Source organism: Ambystoma mexicanum, chromosome 4q, assembly GCF_040938575.1.
Source record: "Ambystoma mexicanum isolate Mex_15411 chromosome 4q, UKY_AmexF1_1, whole genome shotgun sequence".
In the NCBI taxonomy this organism is placed as follows: domain Eukaryota; kingdom Metazoa; phylum Chordata; class Amphibia; order Caudata; family Ambystomatidae; genus Ambystoma; species Ambystoma mexicanum.
The window spans coordinates 672,238,266-672,252,560 of NC_090928.1; positions in this window are offsets into that span (position 1 = coordinate 672,238,266).

Below are 14,295 nucleotides of genomic sequence, written 5' to 3' on the forward strand. Positions count from 1 at the left end.
GGAGGACCAAGGTATTCCCTGTGGTGGGGAAGTCTGCAAAGTTTTCTTCTAGCTCATTGACCAGTAAAGTTTTGCATGAGAGTGAGTGTTTAGTTAGATCTTTGTGGGCTGTAGTCCGGCAGGCTTTCGATACAGGGTTAGTGCTGTGGTCACTGCAGTCGAGTGGGATATGATCTGCGCAGGTGACAAGGATATATGACGTAAAGACTAAGTCCAGGGTGTTGCCTTTGTTGTGTGTGGGGAAGAGGTCAATTTGCTGAAGACCTGAACTGGGAGAGAGACAGCGGTGAGCTGCCTGCACGGCAAACCAGCAGAACAAACTAGCAGTGCCAAACAGCACAGAACAAGGGACAGTAGGCCAGCCTTCCTGACAATGCAAAGCAGGCCCCTCAGTAGTTTAGTGACTTCCGTGCCCCATTTGAAATGGACAGAGAGAGGGCCCCTACTTGCCAGCAGGCCATGGATCAGCTCCTCCCTTGCAAACCAGCATGAGCAAAGTCCATAAAGCCACCGATAATAACTGGGACATTAACTTTCTTTTCAGGTAACCAGAATTTCCTATGCACGGCAGACACATATACAAAAAAGGAGTGGTGGGTAAGACCCCTTTTATGTGTTTGTTCATCTGGAGCAACTTCCTTCGCAAAAGGAAAGCCGGCGGTTGGCTGCGGAACTAGGTGAGGAAGAGCCAAAGGAAAGGGAAGGTGGTGAGTAAAAGTGGGAAACAGGAAACCAAAGTGTGTGTGATTTGGGTGAGGTCAAGAGTGGAGAAGGAGGACAAAGTGACCAATTGGAGGAAGGACTGCCTAGAAGAATGGAGGAGAATTGCTGATGGACTGGACATGGTGAGGCATTGATTGGTGAGAGAAGGTGATGTGGTTTGGGTATGTGTTCAAGATGTATGAGTGATGGGGAGAATGGAGGTGATTGGGGACATGAAAGGAGAGTGTATGAGATAAAAGATGTGGGTGGGAAGTAGTAGTATGGAAAGGCTGTATTAGTAGTAGTGCAGAGGAGCAGTTGGGTGCATTTTCCCTAACTCCCACCCCCTCACCATCCTCATACTGGAAATGCAGAAGAAGGGCCCTGTGTGAGATTCCATGTGTTATGCCTAAACCTCATTGAGTGTATGAGAGATGATATGCACTCAGACAGCCGTACCAAATGTACCCTTGCACTAAAAGTGTGGGAGGAAGCCATATGAAAGGATGTCAGCATGCACTATTGGACATCATGGAGCGCTGAGTGAAATTTGACGTGGGCAGGGTGATGTTATATAGAATATATACAAAGTCAAGCTGAAACGATATGAAAATACAGAAGAGTGATGATGTAACTGTGATGATGTAACTGGAGTGACAAGAGAAACGTATATGAAAAGATAAAGTAATCATGAATGCAAAAGAAGATAAAGTAACTAGTTGACCAATAAATGTAAATATGCAGTAACGCAAGGTAACAAAGATACATAGAATCTTGCTATAGAGGAATATATAGCGTGGCAAGTATGGCCATTATTGGAAAATGGACGCTGGCTCGTGCAAAGTTTCATATCAACTACCTCAGAAACAGACCAGGGTTAAAGAGTCAGGAGACGCTGGAAGAACAGCTTTGTGTGCAAAACAAAGAGGAGACAATGTTGGCTTGGGATCACAGAGGCTATTTTTAAGGACACAAGGAGGCAGACGGATGAGTCATGAACATGAGGCATATTTCTCTAAGATTAAAGAAGAAGAAAACATTTGCAAGAGCCAAGTATTGGACAATTAAAAGTGTATAAAGTCTATGCAAGGTAGTGTGAGCACATCTCTAGAGGCCAAGAGGAGCAATGACAACCAGGATAATTAAATGAAATAGTAGTAAATAAGAGGCTGAATTCAACAAACACGTGGTCTCTTCACATGTGACCCAGAAGTCGAAAACAAGGGCTATTCATTAAGCCTCAAATGAAGATAGTGATGTGCTTTCACTCCTTTGAATGTCCTAGAAAAGAGAACAGGCTAGAAGGTCAACTACAGACAGGAAATGTTGGCTCATGGCGGGACTGATGAGAGATGATGGACTAATTGGGAAAGTAGGGAGTAATCTGGCGTGATTCAAGCACCTGTGTTTCGGTTTCCTTACGTCGAAAGTGCATGGTTGGGTGGGAAGGCCAAACAATCAGTGGGTCTATGGGGCAACCTGCTATACAATGTTGCATAGACCAATCCGCTGCCATTTTGTTTGCTATAATCAGTATCATATGTATTTAAAGGTAGTTCAAGGGTTGTCTTACAGATAAGAGACAGCCAATGAAGTACTAACCTGTATAGCTTTTATAAGTAGATATGTTCCCCTAATCCAATACCTCCCACTATTAGGTTTTATGGTTTGCCATGTAGGATGACATCATAGATGACACATATTGGGGTATAAGACCCCTGTGAAATTAAGTTTGTGTGCGAGTGTGCAAGCATCATTCCGATGTCTGCCAGATAACCCTGGTCTATTAAATTAAGAATAAAGTAGTACTTTGTCGTATGCCTTGCGTCGGTCAGGTTATTTGGTCTGAGAATTGTATTTGTAATTCCATCTTGTACAAGAGACGCTTCAAGGTGCTAGCACACAGTAGTAATGTGAAGAGGGAGGTAGTACTCTGGAGAGGTGTGTGGTATTTTGAAGAGGGGTGTAGTAGATGTGGAGAGGGTTTCAGTAGTCGTGTGGAGAGTGGAGCAGTAGTGGTGTGGAGAGGGGTGCAGCAGTGGTGTGGAGAGGGGTGCAGCAGTGGTGTGGAGAGGGGTGTAGCAGTAGTGAGGGTAGTGGAGAACAAGATTGGAGGGTGGAGGTAGGTAGAGATGAGAGGGACATTGGAAGGAATAAGGTGTGAGGGAGAGATGGTGGGTGGAATAGTGGGGAGGAGAGTAGAGGAAGAACGTGAGAGTGATAGAGAGATAGGGAGATAAACACCCGGGCATGGAATGAAAGGACCAAGTGGCACCTCAGTGTTTGAAGGCACCAATCCGGACGTTATGCTGGAGAACTTCGATTAGGGACCATCTAAATTGTTCTCAGAGCCGAGTTAGAGAGCGAAGGCATTTGCCTTTAGGCCATCCCTGTCAAATTGTCAGCATTAGATAGCAGGGGATACCAATTTCTAGTGACACACATGGAGTTGAGGGATGCCTGTTTTTGGGAGGAAATGGCACACACTAGTTGTGAAAGAGAGAGAGCTAAAAAGAGAGACATCCTTTAGTGAGGCCCTTTACTAATCTACAAATAATAACCCTTGAATGTTCTTCAGGAGTTGGTGAGTTCTTGAGGCGTTCTGTAACATCTATCATATGAACAGTACCCATCCATAATTGCCTTTGGCAGAAAGCCTGGAGCATGGTATTTGGCCATGCCTCTGGCCACCCAAGCCACCGAGAGTGACCATTGGGCATGGCCTACAGCACAATCCTCTTGGCCCTTCTCCCCTCCCGGAACTTGCTGTGTCCACATGTCATCCAAAGCCACCTGGAGTAGCCACTGGACATGGCGAGGGGCATTGGCCATTGCCCAGCTCACCTTCCCTGCCCCAAAGATGTCTATGGCCTCTGGGATGACTTTCTATTATGCCCCTGCCATCACCAAGTCATAGCCAGTGGCCACTTAACTCCCCCTCAACACCCATACGGAAGCTACCTGAAGTGTCCACATCTTGTAGGCATGGACATTGGTCACTGTGCCTGGGTCTTTGGACATGCTTTGGGCCTCCATCAGCCACCCAAAATGCATTTAAATATCTGATTTTGCAGTTGGTGAGAAACCTTTAAATTAGAGTACAACTTTGTTTGCAAAACTGGCATAATTTGGTGTTTTACAACATATATGTTTATGGGCGGTTGAGGAATGCAACACTCCAACCTACAGCTTTTTTATGGTTTGAGTGGATTGTTTCAGTAGTATTGTCCCCAGGCTATGACTTGTCCCCCCCAGACTTTTAATGCCTCCTACGCCCCTGCAACCAGCTCGGTTAATAGATTCTCAAATGCATTAAACATCATATTAGATGTCATACTAATGTCACAGATATTGTCATTTTCATCTACTCCGGAGCCCGGAATAGACTTTCTTAGAGGCAATGTATTGATATCAAATTGCTTAACCACTTTTTGCGTATCACCAAAAAAGAACCCGTCCGTCGGCACACCCATATCTTCCACCAACAACCCATGGCCAGTTGACACACCTGAATGTGTATGTGGAGGCTTAATCTCCACATCTATTGGCGATTTCTTAACATCACCTATGGGCGTAGAATATTCACAAAAGGAAGTCGCCATATCGTGCCCCAGAAAGGCCACCTCTATATCCTCAAGTTCATTTAAAGGCAGATCAATGAAGGACACTTCATCATCATTATAGCATACCTGCGCTTCAGTGGATATTACTTTCCCAGCAGAATGTAAGGGTGCATTAAGCACTAGTGAGTCCATTACACTAGATACCACATCATCAACACCTGCCATACTCGTTTCATTTTCACTATGCTTTGCATGGGACGAACCAGTTTGGCAGTTCACACTTGGAATGCCCATAACATTGTTGCCTGGTGCATAATCATTACTCTTATTGGCCAGAATCATTGTGTCTCCACATATTATATCATCCAGCAATTTGGCACTGAGACAACCTAAATCACAAGTCATCTCAGTTGCTAATTCCTTTGCTGCCACAACATTCTCATTTGTGATACCCAGTTTCGGATAATAATCCGTTATTTGCATGCTCATAACTTTAGGGTTGGATATCACCTTGGGCATACAAATGCGGCGCCCCACAGCGTTTTGAGAGGATCACCCCTGAGCTCTGGCTCTGACTTTTTCAATGCCTTCATTACAGGTAAATGCAACACAGCCTGTTAAATCGTGAAGATAAGCAAACCTGGTGCACAATGCTTAACACTTTACTCGGTCCCAGGAGCAAAACAAGAATGGGCGAACACACACTGTTAGTTTAAAGTTAAGCAGTTTTGCACTGGCTATATGCTACGAATGACTAGAGCTATGACAATATTTCACAACATGGCCTTAAACATCAATCCAATAGTACAATGGTTAATTTAATTTCTTTTAACACATAAGATACACATCAACGCACTATAAAATGCGCGCGCGCACACACACACACACACACACACACATCCCTCCCCCACCCCCCCACCCCCCTGCCCCCCCTACTTGAAAGCTACGCGCCAATGGCACGTGCACTCTGGGTAATGTAGTGTTCAACAAGGAGTGGGCGGAGCTTAGCCCTAGTAAAAGGAAAACATACGTTAGTATGCTGCTCAGGAAATAAAAGTAAATAAAAAAAGGCTATTTTAGGTCGTATAGATGTCCACTGTGAGCAATGACAGTTCCAAATACCGTGTCAGTATTTTCCAAAAACGAAATGAAAGGCTTGCTGGAGGACTTCAGGAGGCAGCAGCAGCTGGACCAGCCAAACAGCTACTTGAAAACTACTTGCCAAAGCGCGCCTTATTACCTAAAATATAGTTTTACAAAGGTAGCGGGCGCCCCTCTCTCGCAAGAACAGACATGATAACCTGTTCAGTGGTTATCAACCACTTGAGAGTTCGCAGCCACTGCTTTTACTCACTGTGCCTTTCACAGATGGGAAATATCCATTTGCATATCAATCTTTGTCCTGCCCAGGGGCAGTCCAGCACCGAAATACAATGGCAATTCCAATCTAAACGAGAGTACCACCAGCAACCCCATACACGTGTTTCACCCTTGTTGGGGATCATCAGTGAGGTGAAGCTGATGCCTCTCTAAGCACAGTGAGAGGGAGACCACGTCTGGTTGCCCCCAGGAGACCCAGGGTTACCAATCCCAGGATCCTTAACCACTGAACAGGTTATCATGTCTGTTCTTGCGAGAGAGGGGCGCCCGCTACCTTTGTAAAACTATTTTTTAAGGAACCTGGGATTGGTAACCCTAGGTCTCCTGGGGGCAACCAGACGTGGTCTCCCTCTCACTGTGCTTAGAGAGGCATCAGCTTCACCTCACTGATGATCCCCAACAAGGGTGAAACACGTGTATGGGGTTGCTGGTGGTACTCTCGTTCAGATTGGAATTGCCATTTTATTTCGGTGCTGGACTGCCCCTGGGCAGGACAAAGACTGATATGCAAATGGATATTACCCATCTGTGAAAGGCACAGTGAGCAAAAGCAGTGGCTGCGAACTCTCAAGTGGTTAATAACCACTGAACAGGTTATCATGTCTGTTCTTGCGAGAGAGGGGCGCCCGCTACCTTTGTAAAACTATTTTTTAAGGAACCTGGGATTGGTAACCCTAGGTCTCCTGGGGGCAACCAGACGTGTTCTCCCTCTCACTGTGCTTAGAGAGGCATCAGCTTCACCTCACTGATGATCCCCAACAAGGGTGAAACACGTGTATGGGGTTGCTGGTGGTACTCTCGTTCAGATTGGAATTGCCATTTTATTTCGGTGCTGGACTGCCCCTGGGCAGGACAAAGACTGATATGCAAATGGATATTACCCATCTGTGAAAGGCACAGTGAGTAAAAGCAGTGGCTGCGAACTCTCAAGTGGTTAATAACCACTGAACAGGTTATCATGTCTGTTCTTGCGAGAGAGGGGCGCCCGCTACCTTTGTAAAACTATTTTTTAAGGAACCTGGGATTGGTAACCCTAGGTCTCCTGGGGGCAACCAGACGTGGTCTCCCTCTCACTGTGCTTAGAGAGGCATCAGCTTCACCTCACTGATGATCCCCAACAAGGGTGAAACACGTGTATGGGGTTGCTGGTGGTACTCTCGTTCAGATTGGAATTGCCATTTTATTTCGGTGCTGGACTGCCCCTGGGCAGGACAAAGACTGATATGCAAATGGATATTACCCATCTGTGAAAGGCACAGTGAGTAAAAGCAGTGGCTGCGAACTCTCAAGTGGTTAATAACCACTGAACAGGTAATCATGTCTGTTCTTGCGAGAGAGGGGCGCCCGCTACCTTTGTAAAACTATTTTTTAAGGAACCTGGGATTGGTAACCCTAGGTCTCCTGGGGGCAACCAGACGTGGTCTCCCTCTCACTGTGCTTAGAGAGGCATCAGCTTCACCTCACTGATGATCCCCAACAAGGGTGAAACACGTGTATGGGGTTGCTGGTGGTACTCTCGTTCAGATTGGAATTGCCATTTTATTTCGGTGCTGGACTGCCCCTGGGCAGGACAAAGACTGATATGCAAATGGATATTACCCATCTGTGAAAGGCACAGTGAGTAAAAGCAGTGGCTGCGAACTCTCAAGTGGTTAATAACCACTGAACAGGTTATCATGTCTGTTCTTGCGAGAGAGGGGCGCCCGCTACCTTTGTAAAACTATTTTTTAAGGAACCTGGGATTGGTAACCCTAGGTCTCCTGGGGGCAACCAGACGTGGTCTCCCTCTCACTGTGCTTAGAGAGGCATCAGCTTCACCTCATTGATGATCCCCAACAAGGGTGAAACACGTGTATGGGGTTGCTGGTGGTACTCTCGTTCAGATTGGAATTGCCATTTTATTTCGGTGCTGGACTGCCCCTGGGCAGGACAAAGACTGATATGCAAATGGATATTACCCATCTGTGAAAGGCACAGTGAGTAAAAGCAGTGGCTGCGAACTCTCAAGTGGTTAATAACCACTGAACAGGTTATCATGTCTGTTCTTGCGAGAGAGGGGCGCCCGCTACCTTTGTAAAACTATTTTTTAAGGAACCTGGGATTGGTAACCCTAGGTCTCCTGGGGGCAACCAGACGTGGTCTCCCTCTCACTGTGCTTAGAGAGGCATCAGCTTCACCTCACTGATGATCCCCAACAAGGGTGAAACACGTGTATGGGGTTGCTGGTGGTACTCTCGTTCAGATTGGAATTGCCATTTTATTTCGGTGCTGGACTGCCCCTGGGCAGGACAAAGACTGATATGCAAATGGATATTACCCATCTGTGAAAGGCACAGTGAGTAAAAGCAGTGGCTGCGAACTCTCAAGTGGTTAATAACCACTGAACAGGTTATCATGTCTGTTCTTGCGAGAGAGGGGCGCCCGCTACCTTTGTAAAACTATTACCTAAAATATAACTGAATAGAGATACAAATTATACATTTAACCAAAGATAAAGTTAAAGTATATTCTAAGAAATAACACAGAAAAACAAAGACAACATACAGTCAATAATCAAATAAGTATTTCTAGGAATTATTGAGTACATAGTTGAAAATGACCAGAGTGTTCGCACCTTGTTGGTGAGGAATTTCTTGAATATAAATGTTTGCAGATGATTACTTGGTTTTAAATTCTTTTTTATATTTTACAGGAAAAAGCAAATATATTGCAAACATAGGTACAAAGTCAACAAGAAGTACCATAACAATTCAATTAATAACTTTGACAAAAGTAACTAAACACGGAATTACTTGCTACCCTTACTTTAGTATCACCCATCATCAAATTACCAGATACAAACAACCCTATTTAAAGTGATCAAACAAATAGAAAAACACATACACACATAAGGACACAACAAGACATACCTTACACACAAACACACACACACACAACCACCACTCAAATCCTAAAAAAGCAACCACTCACCTCTGTTCACTCAACTATTTCAAAGGCCTTTCTTTAGCCATACAACTCATTAAATGGTCCCCACATTTCAAAATAAATATCTTTGCGATTCAATTTTTGCATCATGTACTTCTCATAGCTGGTCAGACAATTCTTGAAGATGCTGAGAAAAGCAACGAGCCTCGGTTCCATGGGGAAATGGTGCCATATAATTGGCACACAGTCTGGGATAAAGTTTGTTATCTTTTGAAGCTTGAGATTTTTAGATTTACATCCTCTGATTCGAACTGCCCTAGAGCAGTCAGAGATTGCAAGTTTATCGGCTTAGTAATTTGGTTCATTCAAGTACAGCCTTGTAAGTGGTACAGACAGTTTTGAAGATAAAGCATCCTTCAATTGGGAGCCAGTGTAAGGAAACGATCACTGCTGTGATGTGTTCCTATTTGTACGAACCCAATATCAAACTTGCTGCCTCATTTTGCATGGCTTTCATGCAGTTAAGGTGAGATTTTAGTAGGCCCAATAATAAGGACATTATATTATCCTTTCTCGAGATTACTAAGGATTGAATAACCAAGCAAATATTGGAGGCAGAAATAAAGTCTTTGATGTGTTTCATCAGTTGAAGTTGGTATTGAGCACCTTTCACTGCATTGATGTGTAAGTTTAGTGTCAATCATGAAGCCCAGAGAATTGGTGCAGGAAACAGATTCTGAGATATCCCTACAGAGGCTAGGGAAGATGAACAATTCTAGGTGGTGAAAGGAGAGGGTTAACATTAGAAGTAAACATTCAGGTTTCTATGTGCTGAGTTGTTGGTAGATATGTGATATCTATTCTTAAATTCTTTTAGACGTTTTTCCAGAGGACAATTTGAGAAACAGCTGTGTGTCATCAGCATATTGGTGAAGTTCGATTCCTGTTCCATTGATTAACTGAGCCAAATGTTCGATGTACAAGAGTACAGGAGAGAGGCTGAATTCTTGTAGGACACCATAAGATGTTTATACAAGGGCTGACACGGCATATACTCGCTAATGGTGACCATTTCTAAGCATAATCCACTTAAAGACAGTTCCAGCCAGGTCTATACTAGCTTTCATAGTGTTCCGCTGTATCTAATGACTGAATAGCGAAGTTGCGACAGGTCATAGAAGTCTGAGAAGGCATGCATATGCAGATAGCATTATCCCCTATTTTGTATGTTGGTGTTTCAGTACTGCAGCCTGCGCAGAGCCTGTTTGGATAAGAATCCAGGAGATTGTTGTATGAGTTCTTATTACACTGGGCTGCAACACAGTACATTTGAGCTAAATGGTGTGAATTTGGTCCAACCATTTTCCGTTTAGACAGTGAAATATCACAGAATCAATGTCTTTCTTGTGCTTGACAATGGCCAATGTCCCTCACTGAGGTTGTCTGAGAAGTAGGGTGATGATTTCATTACCTTTATCCTTTTTCAGTGTGAGTGGGGAAAGTCGACTAACGATACCTGTTATTGAGCCATAGTATAGGAGGTAAAATAATTGACGTAGGTTTTGTTGTCATCAATGATTGTTCGAAAACAGATCAGATTGTGAGGATTCTCTGGGTCTACTTGTTTAAGGTTCCTAAACAAGATATTCTGATTTCCTGGTTGACCTGTGGTTTATGTTATTTGAGTATTGATGAAGAAGGGAATTTAGAGCTAGTCTTATCAATATAACTGGATGGGATTCTCATGCTGGATGTGCTTCCATTTAGAGCTCATCAGGTCAAGAGTTGATCTTCAGGAGGTGACCGTGCTTGTCCCATTACTCATTGATCTACATTTATAGGAAGGCATGTTTGAATGTTGGCGGAGGTAACAGTCATTAAGGAATCATCTGCAAATAACTGTTAGCTGTACAAGCTTCTATATCTGGGCACACTTAAGCAATAGTATCTCCTCCTGAGGCCCTCACTGTTTGGTAATGGCCTGAGGCCCAGATTATAGGTTAAAGCAGAGGTAGGGCCATTTTGTCAGTCCCCAGACCTGTTTCCAGCTGGTGAGGCCAGCCACCAGCATGCTAATGGCATTTTCTTAACTCGCAAATTGCGCAGTAGCCATTTTGTGAGTTCAAAAAGGGACTTCAAAACAAAATGCCAACCAGGGAAAAAAGAAGAATAGTTCTACTAGTTGCCCCTTCTCTATTTCCCTGGGACCATGTTAGAGGTGGAGGAGGAGTGGCAGACCATCTCTTTTGCAGGCACTGTTGCTATAACAAGTACGATGTAATCCACCTCTGAGCAGGTACTCTCAGGTCCTGCAAAAACTATGAAACTCAACATTCATGGTCTTTTTGCATGACATGCACATTGCATGCAGGGGGCAGCCAACATTTGCACTTACGTGCTGTTGGGTCACCTGCATGACATTTTAGACATTCACAATACAGACAATAAAAGGAAAGAGTAAAGTTTGGCAAACACCCTTTTACTCTTGTGTTTGACTCTCAAGCCTGTGAAATAATGAATACTGCCTTGCAGGTGGCATTTAATAATGGATTCCTATGGAATATTCATATTCTTGAACAGGTCCAAAACCGAGGCAGATTGCATAGGAATCCATTCATTTTAGGCCTGCATGAAAATCTCAAGCAGACGTAAAATGGAATGCACTGACAAGGCTCATTTTTGGTTCCTCCCGCTGCATTAAATATCTCAATAACCCCATCTATTGCCACATCCACACCCGACCCGAACCTCACAGTGCCTGCTGCGTTGTCTGCTGCTGCAGACAGTGCTGAGAGTGGCAACATCAAGTAGTTGAGACGACTCGAGAGAGAATAATAAATATATATATATATATCTATAGAAAAAATGTGTAAGTGGTTGTTGCTTTCTACAGCATTCGCCACTCTAACATTTTCACATTATAGGCAAGCGTCTAACCTTGCCCAGTGGTAGCACCAGCCCTGAACCTCATCAATCACTCTTGAAATTGGAGTAGTCCCAGGACCGTTGAAGAAATCCCACATCACTCAGTCGCTAAAAAAACACGTTTAACATTCCTTCAACTATTGACTCATCTCAAACACTTCCTTTATAGGAAAAATCCATGAAAAGGTGGTTACTGAACAAATACAAGGCTACAGTGAATCTTACCTGCTCATGCACAACCCCCAATCAGGCTTCAGGCCTTCCAGACATACTGAAACAGCACTTCTGTTCATGAGAGATGCACTCCAGAAGTCCTTGGATACTAATTACTAATTACCCTGACATCATCTCCCTCCTGGACATTTTGGTGGCTTTTTTTAACCTTCTTTTTTTCGTGACTTTCTTGCTCTCCCTTGAGCACGCTTCCCCACATGATACATCCGCAGGGGGAGATATAGAGATGGGACAGTGGAAAGGAAAACATAGGCCCTCATTACGACCCTGGCGGTGGACCATGGTGCTAATAGCGGTGGACCATGCCGGTAACTCACTGACTCTGCCATGGTGGATGGCGGAATTACCGCCCCATTCCAAGGTTGGCGGGGCGGTAATTCCCCATTCACCATGGCCCCTTCCCCATTCCCATTTTTGCCCCCATAGGGTGGCGTAATTAGCTCCAAAGTCCCTTTGCGGGTTGGATTTTTAACGCCTGCTAAAAGCGTAGCGTTAAACACCAACCCGCAAAGGGACACTTGTAATCAGGCGTTAAGGGTTTAACGGTGCCGACGCTCTTTACGGCGCCGTTAACCCCTTAATGCCTGACTTGTAATGAGGGCCATAGAAACAGGACATTACATCTCCCCCTTACATAATTAATTACATGTCGCACTATTCCATTTCCTCGATCCACCTTGCTGGTCTTCGAATTACTCTCTTTGACGGACTTCAAGGCACAGTCATTTAACCATCACTGCAGCTGTCATCGGTATCTATGTCACCATCCATATAATCGGAAACAAATCTTTTGTGAGCTCACTGCGTCAACTGGTTCTTTATGATCAGGAGTACCTTCTGCAACTTTCCTGAAGAACAATGAGTTTCTGGTGATGGAACGACCAGGACCTTTAGCTGACACCATGGACCCTTGAACTGCTGTCAAAGTCAATGAACTGGAATCAAATGCGGGCACATCCTTCTGCCCTTGAGGTTGACGTACTAGCATGGAGTCACCCACTTGTATATTCAATTCCTGGTCTCTTCTCCTCCCATCTGCATACCACTTAATGCATACCACTTAATTTTTCTTTTACTTGCATCGTCCCTTATCCAAACCTTCAGATCCAGGTCTGGACAACTCACTGAATCCCCTCCCTGTGGCAGCCATGCTTGCACTACTCTGCCAAACATAATTTCTGAAGCGCGTACTCCCGTTCAACTATGCAGCATTTTTCAGGAGTCTCGTAGCAACATGCAGATGGCTTGCATGAACGACCCTCGGGTGATGGACCATACTTGAAGGGTGTGTTAGATGTTGACCATGAACCGTTCGACAGTGCGATTGGCCTGAGGCCATAGTGGGTGATCCTTCGATGTTGAAACCCCAAAAATTCCACAAACATGGCAAATTCTGTCCCACTGAAGGCAGGCCATTGTCAGACTTTTCTGTTCATGGGATACCATAGTCAGCAAACATTTTGTCGAGAACTGGAATTACGGCATGGGCAGCGGTAGGAGACCAGATGTACCGCCGGAAAAATGAGACATCTCATCAGTCACCACCAAGACGTAGTTGCCATTTGTCAGCGGCCTAAACATGTCAACTGCCACTTGATCCCACACCTTCAAAATGGCAATGGTGTCATATTAAGGGGTTCTGGAAAGGTGCGAGGAGCCACTGACTTACAAATGACACAAGTTTCAAGAGTATTCTGTATCTTAGCATCCATTTTTGGAGAACCACGCCTTTGTCCTGAGCCGTTGCTTAGTGGAAACAATCCCTCTGAGCCCTACATGCGACAGACCAATTGATCGATCCTGCAGGGACCTGGGAATGACAATGCTGTTCTCCTTTAGCAACAACTCTTGCTGAGAGACTGACAACACTTCCTTCAGAAGCTGAAAGTCCTTTAGTATTTTCCACTCACTCTCAGAAAATGTTTCATCACTACTGCTCGATTCATGCCACTTCCCTGACGTCACTTTGTCCTTGACCTGTGTCAAGACTTTGACCTGGAGCAGTGCCTTGATGATCTCTAGAATGGTCAAAGCCTTAGGAAGTGAAATGTCTACAATGTAATTGATGTATTGATCCAGTTTGGATGACTGGGCTTCTTTCACAGGTAGAAGACACCTGGACAGGAAATCCGCCGGGTTGTTGTCTTTCCATGGCCAGTGTATAATGTCAAAGCAATAGTCTTGTAGCCTAAGCCCCCAGCGTGCGATCTGTGGAGGTATTTTGGCTCTGGTCTTGCCATATATTGTCGTAAGGGCCGGATGGTCCGTGACAATGGTAAATGTTCTTCCGTATACACAGGCCTGAAATTTTAAATGGTGGGACAGCCTGTAGCTGCCAAGATTCATGTCCTCCATCCAATCTGATTTGAAAACCAAGGGAAATTGTCCACGGGGTGGCGTTGACGCTAGGGTCTTCACTCCCAGACATGATTGCTTTATTGGATGCTTTTCTCACAGTGCTGTGTTTATATCAGGCCTTGTTGATACCTTCTAAATCACATGTTTTGGATGTTACTGCCTTGCCACTGGGACTGTGAATCAAGTTGCCCTGATGTGAAATATGACT